Raw genomic sequence first — 6,247 nt, forward strand, 5'->3', positions numbered from 1 at the left:
ATTTTATCAAATACATTTCCCCCAAAAATGCGACTTATACTCCAGTGCGACGTATTTGTTTTTTTCCTTCTTTATTGTGCATTTTCGGCCGGTGCGACATATACTCCGGAGCGACTTATAGTCGGAAAAATACGGTACTCACCATAGCCAGCCTGCATGGTTTCAGGGAAGTGACCACTGATCTTAGAGTATAATCAGTAGCTTGTACATTGCAAAACTTATTTTTTACCTGAAGGTTAGTGTTCCTTGTTTGAAAAGTTTAAATAGTTTAAAAAGCACTAAAATGATCAACAGTTGGACATTCCAAAGCTTATAGAAATTAAATACACCCGTAAAATTGAAGTGCAGTATACTTCATCCTGAAATCTCACCCAATATCCACAAGTTTGTGTGAATAGTAAATACACAAACTCATGGTCATGTATGACTTCTGAGACATATACTTTTTGATAGCATGTAATAAAATACAGAGCAGTATTTTGACTGTTGTCAAACACAAAGTACTTTGACTTTCCAGCACATAAAAAGGGGAGTGTTGTGTAAGTGTTGGGGTGCATGCAAAATAAATGGTGTTGTACACAAGTGTTAGGCTAGAGTAGTACTACATGTACATGCAGACTTTTCAGGCCCAATACTGCATGGGTGTTGGTCCTGCTCAGCTATGTGAGTAATGCCTTGCTGCCATTGTCTTCTAGCTTGATATTGCATGCTGAAAAACTGCAATATTGTTTTATCATGCTGAAATACTGAAAGAGACTGTGTTTATTCACTTTTTGCATGAAGGAGCTGTTTTTCATTGTGGAAGTCACAAAAAGAAGACATTCAATCACTTCCAATGACAACACACAAGTTTCTCTATCATATTGTAATATCTGGGCGAGTACAGTATGTGGCGAGCATGCTTCCAACTTTTACACAAACAGGTGGGTAATGATGATGACGTTCATTGCATCATTATTCAATAGGGCTGACTTGTAAACAATAGAAGACATGTTTGTGTAGCCCTCTGTGTAAATAACTACATGTACATCTGTCCTGTTGTGTGTATAAATATATATTTTGCACTGAATGTACCAAAGGGGCTTGAAAAGTCAACCATTTTTTTCCTGTGAAAGAGCATCCAACACACATGTGGTATGTTTGACTCCTTTAAAATAAGATTGGATCCTCTCTCACTTCCTGAGAGAATCTTGACAAACATGGCAGAAAACACATTCTGTGAAATAACTGTGGGACAGACTTGATCAAAATGTACATGCATCAATATCCGATCAATAAAAAGAATGCAACCTTGGGGGTTGATTAAAGGCTTAGCTTGTTTGACACTACAAGAAAAACAATCCACTTCCAGAAAAACAATCTACGAAAGTACCACTAATCAATTTTATGAAGCACATTTCGTCAAACATAAAATACACTTTAAAATACTCAAATATTATTGTGGAATTCAGTGTACTGTAATTAATTTTGTGTCATTTTTTTGTAGTACAATAATATGTGCTGATTTTATCACACTTTATAAATGACTAAGTCACTACTCCTACAATTTCACAATATCCAGTAAAGAAAAAACATCTGCAGCATTGATAAAAAAACCCAAAAACTGTTTGTTTTGCTTTCTTCAAATCTAATGTTAAATATTTAGTTTTTATCATCATGATGCTGGTGTGACATCATTTTGTATATATTTTTTTTAATCGATGATATAACGATAGCAGCGTCATTAGACTGATTTTTTATTAGTAATGTTTGTTATTATCAAACTTATATTACCATCACTAAAAGAACTATTTTTTTGGAACCATTCTTATCCATCTCCAAACCCAACCGGTTGAGACAAATGTCTGCCCCATAGTCTGGGTTGTTTTGGAAGTTTTTCCTTGCATCTGTCACAAAGTATTAGTTTATGTGGGTTTCACTTATATACACTACATCTACTTTAGCTAGTTAATGTGTAAAGTGCCTTCAGATGACTGCTGTAAAATTAAATTTCACATTTTCATTTCAAAATGCGTATATACGCCAACATGTTAACCTCGATGAAGCAATTTCAGGAGAAATGCTGAAGCTGAACTGAAATGCCACCTGAATATAGATTTAATGTAAAAATTATTTGAAGGTACAAATGATTTGGTATGTCAAAGAGTTAACACTCAACTGAAATGCTAGTGTTATGTAAAAATGGTTTGAAGGTTGAAATAGTTTAAAGGTTTGAAAGGCGAATAGTAAAAGCTGTACTGAATAGTCAGCACACTTCCAAAACAGTACAAAGTAACATACTCTACGATTTTTAGCTCTAAATATGCAAAATTAGCTAAAGCGAAAGTATAAGACATTAAAATTATAATGCTAACATGCTATCAGAGGAGCAGCTAGCATACTTCTAAGATGGCACCAAGTAACAGAATCCATGACTATTAGGTCAAAAAGTACAAAAATAGCTTAAATGCTAACATAAAACTTTGGCATGCTAATGTTAGCATGCTAACAGAAGAAAAGCTAGCATATTTCTAAGATGGCGCCAGGTAACGAAACCATGAATATTAGGTAAAAAGTATAAAATTAGTTCAAATGCTAGCACAAAGTGTTAGCATGCTAATGTTAGCAAACTAATGTTAGCATGCTAACAGGGGGGAAGCTAGCATACTTCTTAGATGGCGAAATATATAATTATTAAGTAAAAAAAATTTTAAAAAATAGTTTGAATGCTAGCATAAGATGTTAGCATAGTAGTGCTAGTGTAACTCCCACTGAATAAACTGAAATTGTCGAAGTTCAGGTGTCCTGGACTCTGCATTGTCTTCTATAGATTAATGATGGACAGGAGACTTGAGTGATGTTATGGACACCGTTTATTTCCTGATGTGAAATTGTACAGTGAGACTCTTTGTAACACTCGTGGCAGTAATGAACTGGCGTATTTCAAAATATATTTTTCATATATATTTTGAAATATATATGTAAAATACATATATTTCAAAATGTTTGAAATATATATATATATCAGTGACGTGCAGTCAGGGGACTCAGGGGAGGCAGGTGAGGCGGGGCCTCACGTGCCATCTGTGATCGGGTGAAGTCCTTCGTCGCGCCGTCCATCGCTGGAACGCAGGTGAGCACGGGTGTTGATGAGCAGATGAGGGCTGGCTGGCGTAGGTGGAGCGCTAATGATTTTATCATAGCTCTGTGAGGTCCAGTTACTAAGTTGCTAAGTTAGCTTCAGCGTCGTTAGCAACAGCATTGTTAAGCTTTGCCAGGCTGAGAATTATTAACCGTGTATTTACATATCCATGGTTTAATAGTATTGTTGATCTTCTGTCTATCCTTCCAGTCAGGGATTTATTTATTTTGTTTCTATCTGCATTGGAGCCAGATGCTATCACGTTAGCTCAGTAGCTAAAGAGCTTCGCTGATGTATTGTCGTGGAGATAAAAGTCACTGTGAATGTCCATTTCGCGTTCTCGACTCTCATTTTCAAGAGGATATAGTATCCGAGATGGTTTAAAATACAAATCCGTGATCCACAATAGAAAAAGGAGAGTGTGTGGAATCCAATGAGACCTTGTACCTTAGTTACGGTCAGAGCGAAAAAAGATACACCCTGCACTGCCTCTCTAGTTCTTCACTCTAACGTTCCTCATCCACAAATCTTTCATCCTCGCTCAAATTAATGGGGTAATCGTAGCTTTCTCGGTCCGAATGTCTTTCGCTCCATTGTAAACAACGGGGAATTGTGAGGAATCCTACCTCCTGTGACGTCACGCTACTTCCGGTATAGGCAAGGCTTTTTTTTATCAGCGACCAAAAGTTGCGAACTTTCTCGTCGTTGTTCTATACTAAATCCTTTCAGCAAAAATATGGCAATATCGCGAAATGATCAAGTATGACACATAGAATGGATCTGCTATCCCCGTTTAAATAAAAAAAAATAATTTCAGTAGGTCTTTAAATGTGCTTTTTTGTGTGCTACAGTTTGTATGTGTAAAGTTAAAGTTAAGTTAAAGTACCAATTATTGTCACACACACTAGGTGTGGTGAAATTTGTCCTCTGCATTTGACCCATCCCCTTGTTCACCCCCTGGGAGGTGAGGGGAGCAGTGGGCAGCAGCGGCGCCGCGCCCGGGAATCATTTTTGGTGATTTAACCCCCAATTCCAACCCTTGATGCTGAGTGCCAAGCAGGGAAGAATGCTGGTATGCGGTTTTAAACATAACCCGTTAACTGCTGCCAATCAAATGGTGAATAAGATACTCTTTAGGGTTCATATGTTTGTAAATCTGACTGTGATGAAGTCAGTGCCTCACCAGCCATGAACCTCACCGCACGTCACTGATATATATATATATATATATACATGTCTATATATATATCCATCCATCCATCCATCTTCTTCCGCTTATCCGAGGTTGGGTAGCAAAGGCAGCAGCCTAAGCAGGGAAGCCCAGACTTCCCTCTCCCCAGCCATTTTGTCCAGCTCCTCCCGGGGGAGCCGGAAAACATAGTCTTCCCAACGTGTCCTGGGTCTTCCCCGTGGCCTCCTACCGGTCGGACACGCCCGAAACACCTCCCTGACCAGATGCCCGAACCACCTCATCTGGCTCTCGATGTGGAGGAGCAGCGGCTTTAGTTTGAGCACCTCCCGGATGACAGAGCTTCTCACCCTATCTCTAACCAAATCTCTAACCCCGCTTATTTTGGCCGCTTGTACTCGTGATCTTGTCCTTTCGGTCATAACCCAAAGCTCATGACCATAGGATGGTAATGTAGATCGACCAGTAAATTGAGAGCTTTGCCTTCTTCACCACAACGGATCGATACAGCGTCCACATTACTGAAGACGCCGCACCAATCCGCCTGTCGACCTCACGGTCCACTCTTCCCTCACTCGTGAACAAGACTCTGAGGTACTTGAACTCCTCCACTTGGGGCAAGATCTCCTCCCCAACCCGGAGATGGCACTCCACCCTTTTCCGGGCGAGAACCATGGACTCGAACTTGGAGGAGCTGATTCCAATCCCAGTCGCTTCACACTCGGCTGCGAACCGATCCAGTGAGAACTGAAGATCTTGGCCAGATGAAGCCATCAGAACCACATCATCTGCAAAAAGCAGAGACCTAATCCAGCAGCCACCAAACCAGATCCCCTCAACACCCTGACTGTGCCTAGAAATTCTGTCCATAAAAGTTATGAACAGAATCGGTGACAAAGGGCAGCCTTGGCGGAGTCCAACCCTCACTGGAAACGGGTCCGACTTACTGCCGGCAATGCGGACCAAGCTCTGACACTGATCATACAGGGAGCGGACCGCCAAAATCAGACAGTCCGTTACCCCATACTCTCTGAGCACTCTCCACAGGACTTCCCGGGGTACACGGTCGAATGCCTTCTCCAAGTCCACAAAGCACATGTAGACTGGTTGGGCAAACTCCCATGCACCCTCAAGGACCCTGCCGAGAGTATAGAGCTGGTCCACAGTTCCACGACCGGGACAAAAACCACACTGTTCCTCCTAAATCCGAGGTTCAACTATCCGGCGTAGCCTCCTCTACAGTACACCTGAATAGACCCTAACCGAGAAAGCTGAGGAGTGGGATCCCACGATATTTGGAACACACCCTCCGGTTCCCCTTCCTAAAGAGAGGAACCACCACCCCGGTCTGCCAATCAAGAGGTACCGTCCCCGATGTCCACGCAATGTTGCGGAGTCTTGTCAACCAAGACAGCCCCACAGCATCCAGAGTCTTAGAACTCTGGGCAGATCTCATCCACCCCGGGGCCTTGCCACAGAAGAGCTTTTTAACTACCTCGGCAACCTCAGCCCTAGAAATAGGAGAGCCCACCACAGATGCCCCAGGCACTGCCTCCTCATAGGAAGACTTGTTGGAAGGATTGAGGAGGTCTTCGAAGTATTCCCTCCAACGATCCACAACATCCGCAGTCGAGGTCAGCAGAACACCATCTCCACCATACACGGTGTTGACATTGCACTGCTTCCCTTTCCTGAGGCGGCGAATGGTGGTCCAGAATCACTTCGAAGCCTTCTGGAAGTCGTTTTCCATGGCTTCCCTGAACTCCTCCCATGTGCGAGTTTTTGCCTCCGCGACCGCTGAAGCCGCACACCGCTTGGCCTGTCTGTACCTGTCTGCTAAAGAACCCGATAGGACTCTTTCTTCAGCTTGACTGTATCCCTCACCGCTGGGTGCTAGGATTACCGCCACGACAGGCACCAACCACCTTGCGGCCACA

The sequence above is a fragment of the Entelurus aequoreus genome, linkage group LG13, assembly GCF_033978785.1.
Source record: "Entelurus aequoreus isolate RoL-2023_Sb linkage group LG13, RoL_Eaeq_v1.1, whole genome shotgun sequence".
Classification (NCBI taxonomy): domain Eukaryota; kingdom Metazoa; phylum Chordata; class Actinopteri; order Syngnathiformes; family Syngnathidae; genus Entelurus; species Entelurus aequoreus.